Raw genomic sequence first — 27,319 nt, forward strand, 5'->3', positions numbered from 1 at the left:
GCAATAAGCATGTCATCTACATAGAGTAGAAGATAGATCATTGATCCATCCTCCACCTTGTTGTGATAAACACAACAGTCATAGAGACTTCTCTTGAATCCTTGGCTGGTCATAAAGCTATCAAACCTTATGTACCATTGCCTTGGAGATTGTTTCAATCCATACAAGGACCTCTGCAGTTGACAAACATACCTTTCTTTTCCTTGAACTTCAAACCCTTCAGGCTGTTTCATTCGAATATTTTCTTCCAATCTTCCATGGAGAAAAGTAGTTTTGACATCAAGTTGTTCAAGTTCCAAATCTTGGTTTGCCACTATAGCAAGCAAAACCCTGATGGATGTATGTCTGATCACAGGTGAAAAGATTTCGTTGAAATCTATTCCTTCTTTCTGGCTGAATCCCTTAGCAACTAACCTAGCCTTGTATCTTATCTCTTCCTTTTCTGAAAGACTAGGTTTCCTCTTGAATATCCACTTGCAGCCTACCACATGTCTTCCTTTAGGTGGTTCAACAAGTTTTCAGGTTTGATTCTTATATAGAGATTCCATTTCCTCTTTCATAGCTAAAACCAATTTTCAGCTTCAGGATGATTGATAGCTTTTTTGTAGGTGGCCGGTTCATTTGAATCTATTTCTTCAGCTGCATGTAATGCATAGGCAGCCATGTCTTCAAAGCCATATCTCTCAAGAGGCTTACTGACCCTCTTAGGTCTTTGACTAATTCCAGGATTGAGCTGTGCAGGCTCGGGTTCAGCATTCTGATGAGCCTCATTTGCATTGGAATCTTCTGATTGCTCACCTTCTTGAGGAACAGGAGATGTATCTATATGAACCCCTTTTTCGGAGTCTTTGGTTGTAGATTCTACATCTTTTTCTAGAGGAGAGTGGCAGCTCTGTGTTCCAACAATTGGAACCTCAATTTTTGGATGGAGCAGATGTGATTCATCAAAAATTACATCTCTGCTGAGAAGAACTTTCCTTTCAGAGGGTGACCAGATCCTGTAACCTTTCACCCCATCACCATAACCCATGAACATACCCTTTTCTTGATTTAGGTGCCAGCTTTCCTTCATTGACATGATAATAGGTATTGCAGCCAAATACTCTTAGATTTGAGTAGTTTACTGTTTTGCCATTCCAGATTTCAATAGGAGTTTTCAGTCCTATAGCAGTAGAGGGTGTTCTATTGATTAGAAAACAAGTTGTATTGATAGCTTTTCCCCAAAAGCTTCTGTTGAGACCAGCATTAGACAATAGGCATCTTGTTCTTTCCAGAAGTGTTCTGTTCATTTGTTTAGCAACTCCATTTTGTTGAGGAGTGTTCCTAACAGTAAGTTGTCTAGCAATCCCTTCATTTCTACAGAATTTGTTAAATTCTGTTGAGCAAAACTCCAAGCCATTATCAGTTCTGAGTCTTTTAACTTTCCTTTCAGTTTGTTTTTCAATCAGTGCCTTCCATTCTTTGAAGCATTTGAAAGCTTGACTCTTCTGACTCATGATGTAGATCCATGTCATCCTTGAGTAGTCATTAATTATGGACAAAAAATACCTTCCACCACCTAGTGAAGGTACTTTTGCAGGCCCCCAACAATCAGCATGAATCTAATCAAGAGTTCCTTTGGTGGTGTGAATTGCTTTAGGAAATTTAATCCTATGTTGCTTGCCGAAAACACAGTGCTCACAAAATTTAAGTTAATCCAGTTTCTGATTTCCCAACAGCTGTTGTTTTTGAAGTATCATCATACCTTTTTCACTCATATGACCTAGCCTCATGTGCCACAATTGAGTTAAGTCAGGTATGCTCTTATTGGATTTGATGCAACAACTACTAGACCATCCTCAATACATGTTGTACCTTGAAGTATATAGAGATTACCCCTCTTTATACTCTTCATCACCATTGTAGAGCCTTTCTGAATTTTCATGACCCCATTTTCAGTGCTGCATTTGAACCCCTTTCCATCCATAATACCTATGGAGATTAGATTCTTTTTCAGCTCTAGAACATGCCTAACTTTAGTGAGCCCAAACATGTTGTTCCTTCAACAAAGAACGCATCTTGATGTGCCACAGATTGAAGTTGTTCTTTCCATTGAATTTCTCAATCTTGATTGTGTTTGACATGATTTCTTGAGTGTTCTTGATCACAGTGAAGCAGCGAAAGAACCAGAAACAAGACTCCCGCAGCTTGATCTTTGTATTCAAATGAGAATCTTGAATTCCCTTGATCGCAACTTGAGCTCTTGATACCAATTTGTTATGGAAGTGATGAAGAACAAACAAGAACTGCAATAATAGATGTAGCAGAAAACTATGTAACACACATAGAGTTTTGCAGCAAGGTGAAAGAAAGAGAGAAAGAAAAGGAAAAACACACAGAATTTTACGTGGTTCACTCTTGAGTAAGGCTATATCCACGGGAGGGAAAACAGAAAGCTTTTCTTACTGATGCAATACACAAGTGGAAACTTGTTAAAAATACAGGGCATCCTTGCCTTATATAAGCAGAGGACAAAACAAAAAATAACAGAATAAACTTACATATGGATTTTGGTCATAGCCCAACACTAGATTTTCCAAACCACCAAAGTTTTGTGGAATAACACTAGTGATTCTGTTGTGGGAAAGGTTAAGCCCTTTGAGTGACTTTAATTCTCCAATGATTGCTGGAATCACTCCTCCAAATCTATTATTTGACAAATCAATAGTTGTGAAAGTAGTTAAGATCCTCTCCAGTTCATAAGTGTTTCCTTTTATGGTGATTACCACTGAATCATAGTAACTAGAAGAATAGTGTTTGCCCCTCATATATTGCAGACCATTATCGACATTCACCATCATTCCCTTGAAGTCTTTTATGCAAGCTGTTGGAAAATTGCCACTGAAATTATTGTTGGAGATGTAGAAAACCTGCAACATGGGAAAAACATTCTTCAATTTCAAACAATTGATGGTACCATTGAACCTATTAGCACGTAAAACAAGGACTTGCAGCTGCTAAAGCGACTCCAGAAAAGTTGGAAATGTATCTTGTATATTATTTTCTCCAAGGTCCAAAACTCTTAGCTGTTTGCACATGACAACAGACCGAGGTAATGGTCCCTCCAATTGATTGCCATTAAAATTCATAGTCTCCAATGCTTCTATCTCAAGAGAGTTTTTCGGTATCATTCCACTAAGGTTGTTCGTTCGTAGATCCAAAACTGAAAGGTAAGGAAAGGTTCCAAGGCATTGAGGAAGCTTTCCTGCCAAGTTATTATGAGACAAGTCGAGCATTTGAAGGGAGCTTGCGTTGCAAATAGTTGAAGAAATGTGTCCAGTCAATTTGTTATGTGAGACTGAAAAGAATTTGGTGCCTGATGGGGGAATTGGAATATCTCCTTGCAACATGTTGAAGCTAAGGTCAATGTAATGTATCGACGCCCATGAGAGCGAGAGATACCCAACTGATGTTAGAAGGTTATGAGAAAGGTCAAAAACAGACAAAGTATCTTTCCCTGTGCTATTAAACCATTTTGGAATCCTGCCATGAATTTGGTTCTTTGATAGATCTAAATATTGAAGATTGGGAAAGGTGTAGTCACCCCTGGTACTGTTGAAACTGAGGTAGAGAAAATTATTGTCAGAGAGATCAAGAATTTCTAGAAATTGCATATTCAAAACTTTGTGAAAATCTACAAGGCCACTCAAGTGGTTTGATGATAGTCTCAACACAGTGAGATTGTGTAGATGAAACATTGAGTTGGGATATTACCTTGTAGCTTGTTATAAGAGAGATCACAATAATACAAGGAAAAAGAAGAGAATTCACCAATTGGTCCTGTAAGCTGATTTCCGTAAAGAGATAAGCGTAACAACGATGACAAAGAAAAGCACCATTGGGGAATTGTTTCGTGCAGGGAGTTCCCAGACAAATCCAGATAAATGGGGATTGTTTCGTGCAGGGAGTTACCAGACAAATCCAGATAAATTAAATTAGAAATTAAAGTCCACTAATTTTGTCTGGCATTGGGCCAACTAATTTATTGTCGGAACAATCTAAATCACTAAGCTTAGTTAGCCCAAACAATGATGATGGCAACTGGCCCACTAGGTTGTTTCCAGAAAGGTATAAATATTCTAATTTGCTAAGCTTGTCAAACAAATCGGGGATCTCACCACCAAAATTATTATTTGAAAGATCTAAGTAAGTAAGATGTTGAAGATTTGAAAGTGATGATGGAATCTCACCGCTGAAATTGTTGAGACCAAGGTTTAAGTGTTTTAGTTGCGTGAGATTAGATAAAAACAGAGGAATAGGTCCTTCGAAGTAAGTTGAATGAAAATCCAAATAGTTAAGAGACTCCAAATGGCTAATGGAATTGGGGAGTTTTCCTGAAAAACCTGTGAAAGAGAGATCCAAGTATCTAAGAGGAGTGCCCCGATTGAACTCCGGAAGTTCACCTTGGAGATTCCAATTGTCAGACAAGTCAAACTTTTGAAGATTGGCTAAACAGAGTATGTTATTTGCTAACTTCCCTTGCAATCATGTATATGGAAGACTAAAAGAGACTAATTTTGAGAGGTGGGAGATTTTAGAAGGAATAACACCACTAAATGCAGAGAAATATAGGTTTAGATGAGTAAGAGCCACAAGATCACCAAAGCCGTTAGGCATTGGAGAATTGGAAAAATGATTGAAGGCAAGGTTGAGTTTTTGAAGATGAATGAGGTTGAAGAGAGTGGTTTTGGGATGAAATTCACCTTGAAGGCAACTGCAGCTAAGGTCTATGCCAATTACGTGACCTGACTTGGTGTCACAACTCATCCCATCCCACAAGCAGCAATTCGTACCAATGGGTGGCGTTAATTTAAAGCCAATGGCTTCAGAAACAGAAATATATGGTCCCATATTCTGGAAATTGACCACACACGATAACATGACTAAATTTGCCGTGTGGAGCCTGCTGTATATATAGCAAACACTTGTTACATGTCACAAACTCACAACTTGTTGCATGTGGGCTATACTTTTTAATTGTTTCATTCTTTATTAAGGTTGTGATGGTATTAAAAATAATAAAAATAAAAATGTATTGTCTGTTTAAATGAATATAAATTTAAAAAACAGAGCTTAGATTTATTATTTATGTTATAAATAATTTTTATTTAGGATATTAAAGCAAAAATAAAATTAAGCAATAAACATTTTCCTCTCATTTGATGTCTATCTAGGAAAACATTGTATTAAACATTATTTTTTCATCTTAAATATTATTCTTCTATACTTTCAAATTAATAGTTTTTATTGTTGAAATATAGTTTATTCTCTCTATGTCCAAGTCACTTTTATTTTTCTTGGGGGTATAAGTGGTTCGATTGGTAGAGTTTTTTCTATTTTTCAACCTAATCTAATTAAACTTAATTGGGTTAAATTGAATTAAGTGTACCTTTTTTTTATTTTGTCATCTTAAATATTATTCTTCTATACTTCTAAATTAATAGTTTTCATTGTTGAAATATCAATATTTTTATATATCAATATTCATATATAATACATTGTGTTATTCATATAATAAACAAAAAAAATTGATAAATATATAGTCATAATATCATTCAAAAAAAATATTATCTTAAAACAACTTCAAAACAATGTATTACATTAATTGTTGAAATATCAATATTTTTAAATATTTATATTCATAATACATTGTGTTATTCATATAATAAACAGAAAAATTTTGATAAATATAGAATCATAAAAAATATATTATCCTAAAATAAACTCCCAAACAATGTATTACATTAAGATAAAAATATACTATCTGGAAAATGTGATATGCTTAGTTTAAGCTTTCTATTTGTAGGTTGGATTGAATTGACTTACATTTTGGTTTAACCTTTTTTAGTGGAATGATCTACGATTTTTGGACTCTATTATCTGTAATTTATTTTTCATTTATTTTGTTTTTTTTTTGTCGTTTCAAATACTTTATTATTTCTTTGTTATATGAAATCTTAATTAAAGCTACTTTTAATTTTAAATAACTGCTTTGATTGGGGTGCAGCTTGGAAGATGAATTGGGTGTTGTGTTTCAAAAAATTTAAACATATTTCTTAACCACGTGTTTTTTAGTTAAGGTAAAAATTAATATTATCATTCATGGGAAAACATTTATGGTTCATGGGAAACAATCATGTTCAAGATTATTATATACAAAGGATTATAAGAATTACCTTATTCTTATCCAAATGTTGATACATATGGTTTAACCTTTTTAAATGAAATGATCTATGATTTTTGGACTATGTTATCTGTGTTTTATTTCTTAGTTATTTTTTTTTGTTTTTCTTTTCTTTTCAAATACTTTAATATTTCATTATTATATGAAATCTTAATAGAAGCTACTTTTAATTTCAAATAATTGCTTTGATTGGGGTGTGTCTTGGGAGACGAATTGGGTGTTGTATTTTAAAAAAATTAAACATATTTATCAACCACATGTTTTTAGTTAAGATAAAGATCACAATGATCATTCATTGGAAAATAATTATCATTCATGAGAAACAATCATGTTCAAGACTATTATACACGAAAGATTATAAGATGTTTTACTCATCGAGACTTATTCATGAAAGTAAGTTCTTACCATAAATTTGTTTTGTTATACATTTTCTTCTTTTACATGTGCATGTTAATGCTTAATAGTGTTTGCTAATATACTTTAAAACATATTTAGGCCATGGAAATTATATATTTGTCATTCCATATTTAGAGCTACTGACATTGATTATCCAATAATATCAAGCAACCAATGGATATTTTGATTGTTATAATGTGATATTTAGAGTAGTTCTAAGTTATTTCTCATCTTTTGGTTATCAATTATTAGTAAGTTTTTGTAAACAAATACTATTTTATATCAAAATATAATATTATCAATCTTCTACTATTTTTACTTTGTTCATATTTTGTGACATAATGAATGTCATAGCATCACAACCCAAATGGGTACCATGCCCAATAGAATGCACAAGAAACCAATGCATCTAAGCCATTATGTAGAATCCCATCCAAAGGGATATTCTTTCCTTTGTCAGCGAATAAATTACAACAAATTTATAATATCTTTCATACAATTTTGTTATTGTTTTTTTGTTAATCTTTATCCTTATGTAGGAATTATCATGAACACCATGAAAACATAGCAACAAAAATAGCACTAAGAATAATCACTAATTGGCAATTTAAAGGCCTCCACAACTAATAATACGCGTCTTATGTCACAAAATTGCAAAACATCCTATTTCCAACTACAACCTATTTTCAAATTTTCAAACAATAGCTTGCAAACATCGATCCCCTGATCGTGGAAAGACGTCTAGTAATTTGGCTTCACTCATGCATGTAGTAATGCCAACAAGTTGATCCAGCAAGTAGCAATTATTTTCACAATCCTACACACCTGATCAAACATTGCCCACATTACAAAACTCCAAAATTGATGTAAAGTTTAAGACCAACTTAAATATTATAACATTGTCGACAAAAAGTTTAATGATAACTATATTTATAACATTGTCAATCCTACATCTATTTAAATTAGATGAACACCAACTAAGGTCTATGAATTAATCTCAGATTCTAATTTTTCAAACAATCAAAAAAATATTTTATTTTTTAATCTAAACACAATTTCAATACCAAAACAAAAAAATAACAGAGCGAAACAGAACGACTGGTGAATATACATGGGTAACTGACTAGTTGATAATAAGATACATGACTAGGAAGATGCGTCAATATGATACTAACTAGAGAAGTCAATTACACTGCATATTGCAGACTCGTGGCTTGACCCATTTAGGAGATTTTTATTTATAATGATTGCATTACAGACCATTTTGAAATTCTTTTTAAAGGTTTATTTTAAATAAAAAATAATAATATAATAAATATTTAATATAATGATTTGAGATTTGTGTTTATTGATTTATTTAAAAGCTTAAAATCACTTACATTAGGGATGGGAATATATCAAAACACCAGAAGGAGTCTATTTAGGTCAAGCTCTTTTGGAAAGGCTAAAGTATTATTTTCATCTTCTTATAAATTCAAATCCACAATTTTGGTTTTCTTAGTTCTAAATCAATACGTTTAGTCTCACTGTTTTTTAGAATAAGTAATTTTTGTTATTCTATCAATTGATCATCAAAAGGAGTTGAACTCATGATCTTTTATTTAAAGTAAAGGTAATAAACAAATAAGACACTTGCTTTATTTAGTTAACTTTATAAATATATATTTTATATGTATCATTAGTTAAGAGTTAATATTTTTTTTTCAAATTATAAAAAAATATAAATTAAAAATATTTAGTATAATAATCTTTTTAATTTTTTTATAACATTGTATATATTTTTATTTTGAATAGTTTACATATTTTAATTTTAATTTTACCAATATATAAATTATTTATTTAAATTATTTTGAATTACACACGGGTTGTTCTACTACGCTGTGTTATATTTACTTTTTTCTTTAGTGAAAAAATTGTGATTTGATTAAGAAGTAAATTTATTTGTGAAACGTTAGAATTTGGAATAATATATAAACTTTGAGTGTGTTGCAATAATAATCGATACATTAAGCACCTTAGAGTGGGGAATTACATTCTAATCATTTTAAGTGGAAAATGTTTGCTTCAAAACTGTGCAGAAAACAGATTAAAAATATATATCATATCATGTCAAAAGACAATTGGATTAAAGACTAAGCATAAATTAAGCACTCACCATGTGCCTAACTGATGTGTTCCAGTATTTTCATACAAAAATCCAGGGAAAATTGATAGTGATACAACATATATATATATATATATATATAAAATCATCTGCATAATCAAGGTTCTCAACAATTAACTGCTCTTTTTTTTTTCTTCATATCCATCCTACAAAAGTTCCAAATCTTTTAGGAGACAATAAAAGATTATTTTCACCTGAGTAAAGTATTATTGTTTAAGCATAATTATATTAATTGATCCCTACGCTGCTTTTGGACGGTAATATTTCACTATGGACAATTTGGTAAAGTAGATTGCATACAGGATGATACAAACTAACTCAAAGGATGTGAAGATTGTCAAGGATAGTACTGCAAAAATAACAAAATACAGACAGGTTTATAGAGTAAATTATTTTCAATATATAAATTAATACAATAAGAATACCAACAACATTACATTGAATAGATCCTACAAAATTAATTTCAATATATAAACAAGAAAACATGTAAACCTACTAATAATTAGACTCAGCTAACTGAGCTGAGCTACAACAACATTACTTTTTCCAGACAGGACTCCATTTCAACTATACAGCTAAAATAAAAATAGCGTGATCTATTAAGAAAAAAATCAAGATATTTCAATTCTGAGCATAAAGTTCAAATGTTCATATTTTGATTGCATAATAATAATAATAATAATAATAATAATAATAATAATAATAATAATAATAATAATAATAATAATAATAATAATAATAATAATAATAATAATAATAATAATAATAATAATAATAATAATAATAATAATAATAATAATAATAATAATAATAATAATAATAATAATAATAATAATAATAATAATAATAATAATAATAATAATAATAATAATAATAATAATAATAATAATAATAATAATAATAATAATAATAATAATAATAATAATAATAATAATAATAATAATAATAATAATAATAATAATAATAATAATAATAATAATAATAATAATAATAATAACGCATTAATCTGAAACTTCTCCCTATAGACTTTTACCGCTGCAGCATGAGCAAGTATGAGTTGGTGTGTAATCGGCTCACAAGTAGAATCACCAGTGGTACAGTTAGCAAAACACGGATGATAGGAAGAATGAGTCGATCATATATAGATGCAATAGGAAGAGAGAAACCTTGTGCCATGTCAACGTGGTAATTCTATCCCAACAACAGAGCAAGAAAAGTAGATAAAGAGTCGGGGGTACTCTGTTCTAAGACATAACACATGCAACTAATACACTACTATATGACTTCTCAGATGCTGCAGTTGGCAGAATTTCATGCTTCTGCTAAGGTTCCTGCAAAACCTTCTTGCAAGCACTAGTGCTGCAAATTCCTTTTAAATCAGTTATTTAACTCATGCATTAATTGTTTTTTTTTTACTGTGGGAATAGGACATGATCCTCTGCCAATGTGGCAACCTGTTCTTGGAGTCCCATGGCCACCATACTGCATTTTCTCATTAGATGAAATTGAAGATGCTACAAACAACTTTCACCCATGAAATCTTGTAGCAGAAGGATCACAGGTACAGATAAAAGAATTTTCATATTTGTTCATTTCGTAGTTCATAATGATATTCTCTACAAGAGCAAGTGGTAAATACCTTAAGATTTTAAGTTGATGTTGATTTAGGATTCAACTACACTGAGGATTCTCACTAAACTGAAGCTTCCTGTAAAATTTGATGCTTTATATGTAGGTTCTCTATGTTGGGGATCACATTTATGGAGATACACTAAGTAGGAAAAAGGTTCTTGGTATATCATTAATCCTTTTAACTATTCTGATAAATGGATTTTGCATTTGTATTCAATCTACTCGTAAATTTTGGTGATAAAATGTGGTTATGATTGTAGGAGGGGAAATAATAACTGGAAATGTAATTGAGAAAATAGACATTGATGTAATCTTTAACGAGTTAATAGAATACTTGTTTGTGTAGGAACCAATTGTTAACTACTCCTTTTGAAATTCCCGTATATTTCTATATGTTGCTTTAAGTAACTTAAATTTGATGTGATGCTATGCGCTCAATGGACAAGTTGGAGAACAATGCTTGTAATCCCTGAGCTTGAGAAGGAGGTTAAACTCCTCTAGGAATCTAGGGATACCCACAAGGTGCTTATTACTTATTATTAATGTCTATGATTAGTTTTTATTTTTATTTTTATAATAAGGCTTTACTTCATTAAAAATAAAAATAGAGAAAATTACTGGTTTTAGTCTTGTATAAAAGATTTTTATCTGGACTTCTCACATTTTAAATGAGGTTTGCTGCAGAATACTTCTGGCATGATAATTTGCATCTAGGGAGATTTTTACATGAATAGCCTTGAACCGGAACTTCCATTCTTGAGGAGTGAGCATGACCTCATTGAGGATGAAATACATAACTTGAAATACATAACTTTACACTTCCCATATAAGTCCTGCATTTTTGTCTTTGATTTAGTAGTGCACTATTTTTCAGATTCAAGAATCAGATGTTGATTCCAAGCAGAAGTTTTCTTCTTAACTTGATAAATTGGAGGTTTGTGTTGGTTAATTTGAAAATCGAGATAATACTGGATAAATCTGAAGTCATGTATAACACTTTCAGATTGAATCAAATTTCGGGGTTCAACCAAAATTGTTCAATCGGATAAAATCAGAAGATTATAATTCAAGAGTTTTGTTTTGATCTTGTATGTTTTGTCACCCGTAATGCTTTCTGAACCAAAATGATTATTTATGATCAAAGAACAGGTGGTTTTTGGCGGTTGATGAACAGGTGGTTTTTGGCGGTTGATGGAAGTTTTATCTTTTTTTAAAAACTGCCTTTTCCTGAAAGTCACTTCCATGTAATTTCCAAAATTTGTCTAAACCGAACATCTCGTTATTACATTAAAACAAGCGTGCACTCTTATTTTAACATAATAAAGAGATCAATTACACTAAAATGTCCAACAAACCTCCCCCATTTTAGTGTAATTACCGATCAAATCACCAAAGTCATAACATACCACAAATTACTGCATAGATGAAATATCGTGACGATTGAATTTCATCTTAGCAAATTACACGTTTCAAATATTCGAATATCAGGGTGTCACTAAGGATTGAACCCTTTCTATTCATAATGAATACATGAAGATAATCTGCACAATAGTTTATAACATTACTCTTGCTCGACACTAGTTTACTAGCCTGTGTCCCTATCCTTCATAAGCATATCAAAGCCAAGTCCCAGCTTCTTGAAGCGGCTAAACTTCATGCTTATATAGGTAGTCCTTTTCTTTCTTGCACCTGCAAATGCAATTTTTCAAAAGAATCATTGAGGAGTTATACTTCAACCTCCTTAACTTACAGAACCGAACACATACCTTTTGGGATACTTTCGATGATGTGTTCCAATCTCTACATGTTAAGCTTTCCACATTGAATTCAGCACCTAATGTCATATTAGATGGGAATTGGGTATCTTAACATAAGAGATTTCAGATGGACTTTAATCCTAATCCCACAGCCGACCTTTTCACGAGATCTCTACTTAACCCTTTGGTTAAATGATCGGCCAAATTATGCTGAGTTCTCACAAACTCCACTGATATCACACCATGCATGATTAACTCCCGAATCATGTTGTGTCTAACACCCAAGTGTCTAGACTTCCCATTATACACTTGACTATATGCCTTATCCAAAGTAGCCTGACTATCGCACTTGATAGACATGGGAGGTATAGGTTTGGGCCACAATGGAATCTCATAGATCAAATTTCTTAGCCACTCAGCTTCTTTACCAGCTGCTGCTAAAGCTACAAATTCAGATTCCATTGTTGAATTTGTAATGCAGGTCTGTTTCTTGGATGCCCAAGAGATAGCACCTCCTCCAAGGAGGAATACCCAACCACTTGTGGATGAATAATCTTCCATATTGGTTATCCAACTTGCATCAGAGTAACCTTCAATAACGGAAGGAAATCCAATATATGTCAAACCATAGTCAATGGTTCCCTTTAAGTACTTGAATACTTTATTCATAGCTTGCCAATGATGAGAACTGGGATTACTTGTAAACCTACTAAGTTTAGCAACAGCATAAGCTATATCAGGCCTAGTACTAATCATTGCATACATGAGTGATCCTTTCGCCCTTGAGTATTCAAGTTGAGACACTGCTACACCTTTATTAGGTAATAGCTTCAGGTTAGGATCAATGGGAGTACTTACCGGAGAACAATCTTTAAAATTAAATTTCTCCAATATCTTCTCAATATAATGTGATTGAGAGATGGAAATGCCATTGTTTCCACGTTTGATCTTTATTCCTAAGATCACATCCGCCTCCCCCATATCTTTCATATCAAACTTAGATGACAAAAATGCCTTAGTTTCATCAACTTGATCTTGGTCGGTACCAAAGATCAACATGTCGTCTACATACAGACAAATGATAACTCCTTTGCCATGAGTATCAAACTTGCTGTATAGACATTTATCTGCTTGGTTTAGAACAAAACCACTAGACAACACAACCTCATCAAATTTTTTATGCCATTTTTTAGGCGCTTGTTTCAAGCCATAAAGAGATTTCATCAGTTTACACACCTTATTTTCATTTCCTGGCATAACAAACCCTTCAGGTTGTTTCATGTATATCTCTTCATCCAATTCACCATTTAAGAATGCAGTTTTCACATCCATTTGGTGAATCACCAAATTGTGGATAGCAGCAAGTGCTAACAACAGTCTAATAGTGGATATCCTAGCAACAGGAGCATATGTATCGAAAAAATCAATACCCTCCTTTTGCCTAAAGCCTTGGATAACCAATCTGGCTTTGTACTTGTCAACAGTACCATCCACTTTCATCTTTCTCCTAAAGATCATCTTACATCCTAATGGCTTACATCCAGGAGGTAAGTCAACCAATTTCCAGGTATTATTTTGCATGATGGAATCCATCTCACTTTGGATTGCTTCTTTCCAGAATACAACATCCCTTGAAGCCATTGCTTCACTAAAAGTCTTTGGGTCTTCCTCAACATTAAGGCAATATTGATATTGAAATTCAATATCATTCCTTGACCCTTCAACCAAATAGAGTTGAAAGTCATCACCAAATGACTTAGCCTTTCTTACTCTCGTACCCTTTCTAGTTTCAGTACTAGTTGAAGGTATATCCTCAATATTAACTGAGACTTTCGACATGGAATTCATGTCCTCTGGCCTAGGTATAGATGTAAACCTTTGTTCATCAAAGATAGCATCCCGTGACTCTATAACCGAGTTCACAGCAACAAAATCATTAGATTCTAGCACATAGAATCTACATGCTTTAGAATGTTCAGCATATCCAATAAATATGCAATCTATACCTCTTTCACCTATGGTTTTCCTTTTAGGTTCTGTAAGCCTGACTACAGCCCTACATTGATTATTTTGTTGTATACCTCAACGTTAATATGCATACACTTATTTTGTTGTAGTTCTTCGTATATAACATCGATTATTTATAAATAACCGATGTTGTTTACTATATTAACATCGGTTTTTGTTAATAACCGATGTTGTTTTGAAGTTTTTTTTTATATAAACTTTCTAACCGATGTTAAGGTTCTTGTTGACATCGATTTTTGTAAATAACTGATGTTGTTTACTATATTAACATCGGTTTTTGTTAATAACCGATGTTGTTTTGAAGTTTTTTTTTATATAAACTTTCTATTTTTACAATAAACCAAAAATTGTACCTGTAAAATGCAATTTCAGACCCAATTCACAGCAAATAAACATTTTATTCTGCTTTGAAGTAATTTTAATCATAATAAACATTGAATAATTGATTTATCATAAACAACAATGAACAAATGAATTCAATGTTCAAATTACATAGGAAATGTCAAAAATGTTAAACCAAAGTAAACTAAGCTAAACTTAATGTCCCTAAATCCTAGGTCTGATCTCTAACTCGAAAATAATACTGTGTCCACTGGATCCGCAACACCTTTAATCTCTCTGGCTCCAATGGTTTAAGATCATTAAAATACTGCATGATGAAATAAATGATAATAAGTTAATAATGTAATACAAATTATAAAAAAATTGAATTTGTTTGAAATAAATGTACCGCTTCCCAGTTATTCCTAAAATTTCCTAAAATGATGGTGGACATCCAGTGCATCACATAGTAGCCGCACTCAGTACTTCCTTTTAGTCAATTACACTAAATACATAATGGAATTTGGCTATTAATTAAACAATTAGTGTACAGACACATAAGAAATATATATATATAAGTGGAAGTTTTATGTAAATGACATACCTTGACGACAATCCACCTTGCAGGAGCCTTTGATTTAGGCTATGGAGCATCATTAGGACCTTTTAAAGCATTGTTCCAGATGAGTAACAATTAAAAACTGGTGTTGTTGAGGTATTTCAATGCAAATGTATTGAAAAGAACACTAACCTATTAATAATCCCCTTAAAGTAGTTGTCTGGCCTGTTATGCAATGAAAAGAATCAGACAACTAGGTGTTCCTTGGGCAGGATGACCACCATCTACCAGTGTCCGCTGCAGTAGAGACGAATATGAGTTAGTATATTAGTAAACATTAATTAAATTCAGTTATTTTGTGTGACTTACCCATTTAGGTAGGCTCCAAGATAGACATCGCATTTTGAACTATGCATCCAAGTCTTTATGTAACTTTCAGACTCAAACTGCGATTGCCCAGACCTCTGAATGGACTGTGGCTCAAGGAATCCATAAATATCAGAATTCCTCGCTCGCATACTTGTTTCAGTGAGATGCCTGTTTATGTTAAGTCAAAGTTAAATATTTATGAATTGAAAGCAATAACTTAGGTAATTAAAAGTAATCTAAAATGACTTACAGAATCCACAACTGTAACACTGATATGTTGAGACATTGACCACTGTGTGCGATTTCGGAGAGGTCTTCGTGCTTTATGTAGAGCGGGAAATCTGGATTAAAGACCCCGAACATGGTGGCATCCCATGTAACCTGATAAGGCCTTAAGAAAAGCTCTAGGATGGTCAATGTCATCAGATAAAGCGGATCATCAACCTCCGGATCGGGCTTTGGAGGTGGTTTTGCCGGAGACACAGCTGCCTGTTCATGAAACAAAGTTAAATGGCTTAATTCGAGGCACATTGAATGAATTAATTCAAAAAGAAGAAACATATAGTAAGAGTAAAGTACCTGCTGTGATAAAGACTTGACCAGATGTGTCGGCCAAGCAAGGAAGGTGTGAATTGTTTGCCCACTAAGGAAACCTTGTCAGTGGGTACAGGAACTGGAGCATATGCATCTGTAACCTCCTCCACACCCACCTTTACTTGGCCAGGCAACAAAGGAGCATTATGAACAATAGTGGATCCCTCATAAACTCTCCCCAGGGCAACCAGGCAGGCAGGATCTGCTTCGATGTACAAGCCGCACCTATCTGAGTCACCCATCTCAGGATCGTTTCCTGAGGGATCAACACAACTCCCCTTTGTGCTTATTCGAGGACCTGAGGGACCAACCATAGGCTCGGGAGGCAGTGTAAGTCCCTGAGATTGCATCAGGGACTGAATCTGGGACTGCATCTGGCTGAACAATGCCATGAGCTTCCGCGTCACTTTTTCTGTGATGGACTCCTCTAGCTGGTCCTTGATTTACTGGGTCAGCTGCTGCAATTCTTCAGGAGACAGGGAGGAAGAGCTGCGGGACGTCCGTGGAGCCGATCCAAAGTATTGCTTGATGGTGACACCGGCTCCAGCAGCACGGACACATCCAGGGTGCTCTGGACGTCTAATAGCAGCGGTGAGAACATCCTGACGTCCATGGGGGACGAAGGATCCCTATGTCGCCTGCTCCTCAAAGGAATCCTGCACAGAAAACACACAGTTGTACATGGCATTCACAAAATATTGAAATATAATTCTAATGGTTAGTTGAAAATGACTTACGATCTTTTCAGCGATTTCCTTTGCGGCCTCAGTCATCATCTCCCCTGTTTTCTTTGTGTGGGCCATCTTCCACTTCACGTGGCGTCTGACCGGGGATGGAGGGTCGATAACGCCATCAACGTTTCCTGACTGTGCGGCTTCTTCCAGCTTTTTCTTCGTCTTCTAAGCCAAGAGCTTCTGCTCCAAATATTCATAACCCCCACGAGACAAAACGTGGGGGGCAGTGTTCTGTTTCTGGATGGCCTGTGCCTTTTTGCGCACATCTTGCAAAAATAAAACAATAATCTTTCAAATTGCTAGAATGAAGTATAACAAGTTAATGTTTTTTGGAAAACAACTTAAATGGCAAGGAACATACCTCCCAAGAAGGGTCTCTGCGAGTCTGGCAAAACTGGGCCCATTTTTCCTTGCTTAGGTTGTATTTCTCACAGACAGTGTCGTCCACACCGTCCTGATCGGTTGCAAGGACCCATTTTTTCGTGAAGTCTGATTTAAACTGCCTCTATCTCTCGCCCACAGTCTGAAGTAACTTCCTTTTCGTCCTACTGTCAAAAGCCTCTTGGATTTCAAATTGCCTGACAACATCAAATAAGGTTTATTTGTTACAATAATGTATTTTTTGGCTATTAATTAAACAACATCAAATAAGAGAAGAAAAATACCTGAATATCCTCCCAAATCAAGTCCTTCTGAGTAGTAAGGACCTCCTTCCTGTTCTCGTAGGTGACGTCCACCTTATCATGTGCCACAATCCCCAAATATGTTCTTAATTTCTTCTTGTGGGGACCGTCGGCCTTGCTGGTAGCAGGATCAACATGGACCACTAGTCTCTCAGCACCAGGTGGTCTAGTAGACAACGATCGTAGACGTGAGGCTTTGCGTGTCCGCTTCACGACAGACGGCGAAGTTGATGCGTCGGAAGGAGGAGGAGGAGGAGGAGAAGGAGGAGGAGGAGGAGGCGAGGCAGGTGGAGAAGCCATGATCTTGTATACATCATGAAAATGTAAATTTCGATTACAGACAAATATCAACATCAACAGTTCTTTAAATAAAATGTGATCAATGTTCACTATGTTGCAACAACAATCAAATGTAGGTCCAAGTGCCACATAATTATATTGTTTGACTCAATTCACATAATGATATCCACACAATTTTGTGTGGATATTAAATTAACTTTAGTCACAAGTCTTCTGTTAAGATAAATGTTGTTGTAAAATTAGTTCCTAATGCTTTAAACTTAATTTTGAATGCTAACTAAGTGTGTTTGGATCACCGGTAAAACTATCTGAAGATCATTTTGATCACCGCGTTACTCCACCGTGTCTGAGTGGGCCAAATAAAGCAATAATAATACAAACATCACAAGTAGACACACAAAGTCATAATTTCACCACCTACTCTATTTTTTTTCTCCCTCTTGTTTTTTTGACCCATGGAAAAGCATGATGCAAATGCTGTAAAAGGCTGCAACAATGCAGATAAAAAAAAATATTTGTAATCTAACACGTGCTATTACGTGCATAACAATTACAAAGAGTAAAACATGAGTGATGATGTGATGCCCTTTTTTGTGGGGGCCTGCTTCCTTTAAATATCTACCATTTCTTCCTTTCACATAATTCATCCCATTCCTAATTCTAATTTTTTTCTACTCTATTCAATTTCAATTTCTCTCTGTGTTTCCCCTCTCATCACCATGCTTCCAAAGTTCATCATTAGCCCTTTCAAGGTGGAATCCCAAGAAGGGAAGCATGTGAACAAGAGAAGAAAGCATGTGAGATCATTTGAGAGTACCAACATGGATGTTGGTTTGAGACTTCTCCCTCAAATTACAAGCTTAAATACCACATCAAATGTCCTCTTGAAATCTGCAGTGAGAAAGGCAAACCAACGATTCATACCTCAAGACTTATGCTTCCTTAAAACTTGCAATCTATGCAATAAGAAACTAAGTCCATACAAAGATATTTACATGTACAGGTATAACCAAACTCCCAATACTCTCTACCTACGCATCATTTCTTAATTAAACATTAATATCATTATCTTATGCTAAAATTTAACATATCTTGGATCACTTATGGTCTAATTAAAGAAAACGAGCATCTGGGGTCATTTCTGATTTTCTTGATTAGCTTTATTTTAACAATAAAATTAACATCTTGGATTGTACGTTTTGGTTTTAATTTACACATAAAAGTTGAATCTTGATGCAATTTGATTCCTGATAGAACTTGGATTTGATGCTTCTGCAGCAGAGATCAAGGTTTCTACAACAGAGATCAAGATTCCTGATAGAACTTGGATTAGCAATTCTAACTCTTAATTTACACATAAAAGTTTGAATCTTGATGCAATTCAGTACCAGTCATATACAGACTACACATTAGACAGGGGACTAATTAAAAAGGCTGATTATGACAGCATCAACAAGTTGATCCCACCATGCAAGCAGGCCATAGAAGCTTGCGGTATGAATAACTTCCTCAATTCTTTTCCCTTTTCACCAGGACAAAAATTTACCAATTTATTGCACTAGACAGATATTAATTGTGTTCATTGACACTCTTAATTTGCATTCCATGAGGAAGGAATCAAGGTATAGTGCTATGATGCAATAGCATAGTGTATAGTGCTATGATGCAAGACTGGATGAGAAATCTGGAAGTTGGTATTCCCACACTCCTTGAGGAAGGAATCAAGGTGCTTATGTATGCTGGAGAAGAAGATCTCATATGCAACTGGCTCGGTAAACCAGCAACTACTCAATTAATTTGGAATTGGAACCAAAATGACATGTCAAAGAAGAGAAATTATTACATAGTTCTAGATCATCAAGTAGTCATGATCTCAGTCAATTTTCACATCACATAAGACTTGAATATATGTTACATGAAGATTGACTGAGACATGATAGTTTAAGACCATGTAATAATTTTTCATCAAAGATTGAGAGTGAAAGGTCATTTAGCATTCTTAATGTTTGTGATTGGTCAGGGAATTCAAGGTGGGTTAATGCAATGGAGTGGTCTGGTCAAAAACAATTTGGGGCGTCTAGTACAGTCCCATTTTTAGTTGATGGTGCAGAAGCAGGAACGCTGAAAAGCCATGGACCTCTCGCTTTCCTCAAGGTGTGTGTTCAAGGGCGTCTATTTACACTTGTAACCTGATTTCAATCAAAGCAAAATTCAATTCTTGAACAAGTATATGCAACACTATTGGCAAAAAAAAAAAACAATGACCTTAGAAAATGAGGTTCCATTACAAATTACAATAATGAAAAAAGGAAACAATTCTGGATATGCAGCACCTGAGTATGTTGAGAATGGAAAAGTATCAAATAAGACAGATGTGTACTCCTTTGGAGTGGTTCTTTTAGAGCTGATATATTATTATGCAAATGAATGTAGGATGAGCCTTAGTGCAATGATAGGGTTGCTACCAGTTGACCAGAAAGTTATGGCTTCAAATTCTGGAAACAACAAATATTCTTGACCATAGGCTACTAATTGCCTATACAAAAACCAAAACCTCGAACTAAATATTCTTGAGCAAATAAAACTAATTGCCTATACAACTCATTATTTGGTTTGGGAATTTTGGTGTTCACATTCTAATTTGATTTCTTATGTGCATCATACCAAATTCTTTGTATTTGTTTTCCCTTCTAGGCAAGGCCTCTACTGGGATCTGAAAATCAGAAAGAATCCTATGGAAAGAATAACAATGAATATGGTAAGTCTAAGTGATGTAGAATACGATCAGAAAGTGCATTAAACAGAAAAGAAAGCATGTTAGTTCATACAGTATAGCATTAAGTCAATGGAGATCATGATAGTTACTTGATAAATAAAAAACTGTATAATAAAATTATATATGTCAAATAACTGTAGGAGATAAAAGTTTAAACTGTAAAGCAAATCCATAAGGACATAAAAGCTTAAATTGTAAAGCAAATCTCAAAATGGATGATAGGCGCAAGATAAATATTCTATCACCACTCTTATCATTCTACCTAAACTAAGAGAGAAGATAAAATCAATTTAGATATTTTCTTTGATGATAATAACCAAATGAGGGATACATTTATGTTGAGTAAGATTTGTGTTGAGTAACCTGAGTGCAAAAGCAGTGTGGACAGCAAGGTCAATGTCTGGAGCTAACAAGAAGATGATTGAGGCACTAGCTGCTAGGAAGAAGGAATAGTATCTGAAGAAGGAAGAGTACTTGCAACAATTTAAGATGAACTGCCATAAGTTCCATTTTCAAAGCTTTCATCCAATATATGCATGTTTTCAATAATGCAAATAGTAAACCAATGACACAAACCAATGTAGTATTGATTTATTCTAAATAGAAATGTAGTATTGATTTGCTCCATTTTATGGACTCATATTAAATGTCCATAAATTATTAATGAATTAGAATTATGTGTATGAGTTATGTAAATGAATCTTGCAAAATAAAATATATAAATAGAAAATTACATTAGACGATGTTAATTAATTCTCCTTCATCATGATCATTACGATTAGCATGAATGTCGTCAACTTCTTCTTCTCTGACAATGTTAGGGGTGATTTGTGCGGTCAAAGGACTAACATAGGTGTCCATGTATGAATCATCATCTTCTACATTCACACCAATTGTTTTGCCCTGGAGAACCACGCACCACCTTTCATCACAGGGGTCTTGCACGTAAAATACTTGCCTAGCTTGTTCTGCCATGATGAAAGGGTCATTGTGGTAACCAAGTTTCTTTAGGTCTACCAACATAAATCCTATATCATCAGTGCGCACACCGGTGTTGTTGTCAACCCATTTACATTTGAAAACACATACAGTAAATTTCACATAGTTGAGCTCCCAAATTTCATCAATGAACCCAAAGTAAGGGATAGAAGCTACACAGGGATTGGCGTCATTCACACTTACGAAGTGTTGAGATTCAGCCCTTAGGGTGACCCCGCTGTTCTACATTGTACTTTTGTCATCTTGTGCTTTAGTGTAAAATGAATACTTGTTTATCTCGTATCCTTGCCAAGTTATAACATTCCTTTTAGGCCCATCTGCTAGCTTTCTTAATGTTTCTGAAGCATTCTCATCTGCGAAGATTGTATCTTTAAACCAATCACAGAAAGTCTTGTTATGCTTTTTCAACACCCAATTCTTTGACATTTTTGGATTATTCTGTTCGACTAAAGCTTCATGGTTAAGTATGTATGGCAAAACTTCATTACTATTGTTCAAGACATACAAGTGAGCTTGTAACAAATCTTCTACACTTGGAGTGATCACATGCAGTCCTCTTGAACCCTTACCACCCACTCTGTCATCATGCCGAGACTCAGGAAGGCCAATAGGTTTAGCCTTCTCAATGTATTCTGAACAAAACTCGATGGCTTCTTCTGCAATGTACCTCTCAACAATATATGCTTCTGGACGATATAGATTCTTTGTATACCCTTTTAAGATCTTCATGTATCACTCAACCGGGTGCATCCACCGTAGATAAACAGGACCACAACATTTGATTTCTCTGACCAGATGCACAATCAAGTGAATCATGATGTCAAAGAAAGCAGGGGGAAAATACGTCTCCAACTAGCACAGTATAATTGCGGCCTCATTTTCCAACTCATCAAACTTGATAGGATCAATGACTTTGCTACATATAGCATGGAAGAAAAAGCATAGGTGAGTTATGGCTAACCTGACTTTGTTTGGCAAGATGTCTCGTATAGCCACGGCTAACAATTGTTGCATGAGCACGTGACAATCGTGAGACTTTAACCCTACAAGCTTAAGCTCCTTCAACTGCACAAGGATCTTAATATTTGAAGAGTATCCTTGTGGAACCTTCACCCGAGAATAGTATCTATGTACAACTCAGTTTCTATGTTCTGTGTTCGGCTTATGCAGTTTGAAGATGAAGCTACTAGGTTTGTATATTATATACACACATTACTAGTATTTATTCTTTTATGTTTCAGCTTAAGCCCGTTGAACAAACAATGTAGGACAAACCAAGAGTGTGCTTCTTGGCTAGGTACTCCCTTGATAAACAAAGCAGGAGTACTTCTCTTGGGCAAGGTATTCCCTTGACTAACAAACCAAGAATAGTCCTCTAGTGCAGAGTGCTCCTCTAACTCAAGTTTAAGATATTTTCTAAAGAAATGTAATTCTGTTATTATTATGCCAAAAGTCTTCCAAGCATATAGTACATAAAGCCTAAAGGGTATGGATAATAAAAATCCTAGATAAATCCTAATAGAATATGGCATTATAATCAAAATGTGATTTTCCTAAGCTATGAAATCCTGATCAAATAAAATATCTTAACATGATAATATTTACCCAAGAATATGTTTTTCTAAATTTGATAAGAATAAGAATAATTCCTAAATAACACAAGAATTCTTAATATTGCTTTTCAAAGTAGTTTTCGAATCAAACATATAAATACCTGAGTTCGAGGCTTCAGCACAATTAACTTTCCAACAATGACCGCAAGACCACTTTTAATTTCGAAACAGCAATGACCACAGGATCAACAATGGATGACTGTCTTTGATACAACAAATGCTTCAATCTTTTTCCAGTCACTGTCAAATCTGATATAGAATGAAGAAACAAAAAAAAAACAATATGAGATAATGCAAAAGGATGGTACTAAGGCAATAAAAGGGATAAACAAACAAATAACTTACATATCCTAAAATATAAATTAGATATCCTAAAGCTTCTTAGATATGGGCAAACATGGAATAAGCTTTACTTCTTGGATATGTTTTATGTTATTGTGAGATGTTCAAGCAGCTTAAATACAGCACATCCACAAAGTTGTTAATCTTGTGACCTGTTAAAGAGCATGTACTTTGAGGATCAGTATAGTTGTAGTTTATTTAGTTTATTTACTAAATCATAAAACTATAATTTATAAAGCTATGTAAAATTGTGCTTAGATTTTGAAAAGATGTTTAAATAAAAAAAAAGTTGCATAAAAATTGAGCAAATCAAAGGTTAAAAATGTTTATAGTATGAATTAGTTGAATGGAGAAGAGGGACAAGTAATTGCATTTGGATGAATAGTAAAATTTAGTTAGACACAGAGAAACAGAAGAGGCGCAAATAAGTAACTTTACTAGGATGAATACTATTTCTTTAAGATTGGAAATGTTTATTCTTCATAAGCAGCAGGGAACTTGCATTTACACTATAGGTGGCTTCTTATAATTGTTTAGAGTATTCAATCAATATTGGGTGTTGATTTAATTACTTTGAAATAGATTTTGATTATTAAAGAAAAAGGTTTGGGGAAAAAATGAGGCAATATTTTTAGGGCAATGTGTGGTTTATGCAGTCTTTTAGCATTTGGTTAGAATAGAATGCTTCTGTGTTTAACGGAGTCTCTCTACTTAAAAATTTACATACTGCTGGTAGTAAACCCAAGCCATACAAAGTGAGCATGTCATAATTCACTGGATTCAGTTAAACGTCAGTCGTTAGATTAATTGCAAAATGTAATATACACAGTTTCTGTATCCACCCAAGGAAGATAGGAACTGCTCCTCTTTGTCCCTCAACTTGCTATGGTACAAGAATTTTAGCCTACAATTTGTAGGATACAGTTCTTGTAGCATAGCAAGTTACCATTTCAGATAGAGATTTGGTAGCTTCTGCTGTTAAAATTATGTTCTAATGTGTTACCTTTATGTTCTAGAGTATATTTTGTCCTCCTAATTAAGAACTTCCTCTCCTTTCTTTCTAATGAATTTAGAGTCAGGTGTGGAGGAAGTAATGCATGGCAACTTTTATTTGTGGCATCTCAAATTGGTGACTCTGATGATGTCATTTCCAAAATGTAAAACAATATTAAATAGTGAACATAAGTTACCTTCATTGGCAGCCACTTCAGGCAGGTATGTAGCACTACACCTTGTGTTATAGACAGGATCAGAAAATTCAATAATTATACCATGCTTTTCTATCTGCAAGAAAGAAACTGATAGAATCTAAAAGTGCAAAATTACAAATACAATAGTGTCCTAGAACTAATACTTTATATCACTTTACATTTTACAATATCTTGCAAGTCAGTATTATCCGATTATTTGAAAGACTAAACATCAACAATTAAAAAAATCAAGAAAACAACTGATTTACTTCCACATTATATTGATAGAACTTAACATTATATTATCACCAATAAAATCCCGTAAAATATATACAATGCATTCTAAGTATTAACAGAATTAGTATAATACTTTTCTTCAACAGAACTGTAAAAAAAATCTCTACCATGTTAAAGTTCAGAATGAGTTTACATTAGGGTAGTGTTGCCAGACTACTTACGTATTGAGGTCAAGCACCTTCCCAATGGTGCAGTGTTGCTTAAGTCTCACCTACTCTACAAATCAAACATGGAAGATGATAAAGGCATATCTGCTTTGATCAGTCCATTGTAGGTTCCTTGGGATATGCCACTCTCACAAGACCTGAGATTATTTCCAGCCTTCAGGGATGAACAAGGTCTATCAATTCTTTCACAGACCCTGAGGAGAACTGGAAAGTGGTACATTGTATTCATAAAGATACCTTAAAGGTACCATCATTCATACCTTAAAGGTACACACAGAACTACACTTGTTTTATGTCCAAGAGATGGTCATCAACATGAATCCCACTGTCTCACATAACAGCTCAAATAAGCTAACTGGTGTTGAGTTGCATGACAAACTTAGGGTATCCAACCCATTTTCATTAATCCATTCTCCTTGAGTGTCACAGGAATATTAGAGTAACCACTCATGTGGTAATTAAAGAAGTCAATTCCTAACTCCAAATATGTGTGTTTGGATATGACATTTCAAACGGGTAAACTAATTATCGGGGTATTTAAATTACTGTTTAATGAAATGCTCCATTTGGATACTCAAAGAATTTAGCAAGAGCATAAAATAAAATTGGAGATTATATTAGTACTTAGAATAACTAAAAGGATAATAAATTGTGTCTTAATTAGTTTAATAAAATAGGTGTTGTTACTAGTAAAAGTGGCCTGTCATACATAAGTGGCTAAGATTAAATATAGAATTGAACCCAAGTGACTCTAGTTTAATTAGTTGGGGGTTTCTAGTCTCACCCCCAAATCTCATCCCCCAGCATTGGTAAAATTACCTACCTACCATCTTCCCTCACAATCTTCTCTTACGGCACTCCCACCATCTCTTCTCTCCTTTTTTTACATCACATTGTAGGGGTAGGAGGTTAACATCAACATTGGTATAGAGAATGGAGAGTATAGTATAATAGGGTTTGGTTATTTATATATACAAATGAAATGAGAATGAAGAGTGATGGTTGGTGGGGGCGAGGGAGTAAGTACAGTCTGTAAAGGACAAGCCCTTCGTCCTCTCCTCTCCCCAATTTCATTCACTACTCTGTCATTTGGGTGTTCCTACTACTACTGCTACAACCTTGATGATGGATACATAGACTTCTCTCTCTCTCTCTCTCTCTCTCTCTCTCTCTCTCTCTCTCTCTCTCTCTCTAATTGATTATGCTAGAGTGGACAACGAGTAAGAAAATAAGAGCATGTCTGGTAGAGGGAAAGGAGTGGGAGGGTGCAAATAGAATGATGCACCCACTATTCCTAATTTCCATTCTCACATGGGATGGGGTTTCTATCTTCTACCATTGATTTGAATGATCAATCATCTCATTCTCCCTCAACAGATCCTTCCTCTGCATTGCTACCACTTACTTAATAAAGAAAATGACAGATATATATTTGGGTACAATAGTTTATTAAACAATAATTAGTTATCAACATTTGTGGTTCAAAATAATAAGGAGTTAAACAGGTTTAAATTCAAGATAAATAACACAAATATTGAGAAAATTTTAGGTCCATTATTTATTCAAGTTTTAGGTTAGTTAGAAGAAGTTGAGCAAAATAAAAATAATAAGGAGTTCAACATAGCCTTATATTATTAGGTTAGTTAGAAGAAGTTGAGCAAAATAAAAATTAGGTAAATAACAATATTAGCTGGGTTAGTTTAATGACTAAATAATTACTTATTAATTTATTATCTTTTCCTAGTATGTAAGTCACTTATATACCTACCTTCTCTAGTCTTTGGCTTGTTTGCCAAATTTTATAAAGTTACACTTTTAATTAGTTTTTATAAAATGTAAATTTTATTAGTTTAGTTATTAAAATAAATCAAGGTTTTTACCTGTTGTGGACCAAGGCTTGTTATGGACCAATTCTTAAGGCCTGACCTAGCCTATTTCAAAGCCCAGGCTGGTCTGATAAGCCAGAAATTAACTCTGTCACCTCATTCTCAGTCTCGCCAACGAACGAATAACAATCCCAAATTTTCCATCAATCTAATTCTATTTTAATTTTTTTTTTATTTCTAGCCATGATTGTTTCTATTTTTTTGGATTCAGCTGTAGTCTTTTGTGTTGGAAACAGTTTCTTATTCCGATTCAGCTCTAGTTTTGTGATTGACAGTAAATTAAAAAAAG

General features: G+C 34.1%; 2 pseudogenes; both read right to left on the bottom strand.

Moving 5' to 3' along the window:
- Positions 1 to 2,340: 2,340 nt before the first annotated feature.
- Positions 2,341 to 3,737, bottom strand: LOC112997696 (receptor-like protein 7; annotated as a pseudogene).
- Positions 3,738 to 3,981: 244 nt separating this feature from the next.
- LOC121173497 (receptor-like protein 6) lies at positions 3,982 to 4,927 on the bottom strand (annotated as a pseudogene).
- Positions 4,928 to 27,319: the final 22,392 nt, after the last annotated feature.

The sequence above is a fragment of the Glycine max genome, chromosome 14, assembly GCF_000004515.6.
Source record: "Glycine max cultivar Williams 82 chromosome 14, Glycine_max_v4.0, whole genome shotgun sequence".
In the NCBI taxonomy this organism is placed as follows: domain Eukaryota; kingdom Viridiplantae; phylum Streptophyta; class Magnoliopsida; order Fabales; family Fabaceae; genus Glycine; species Glycine max.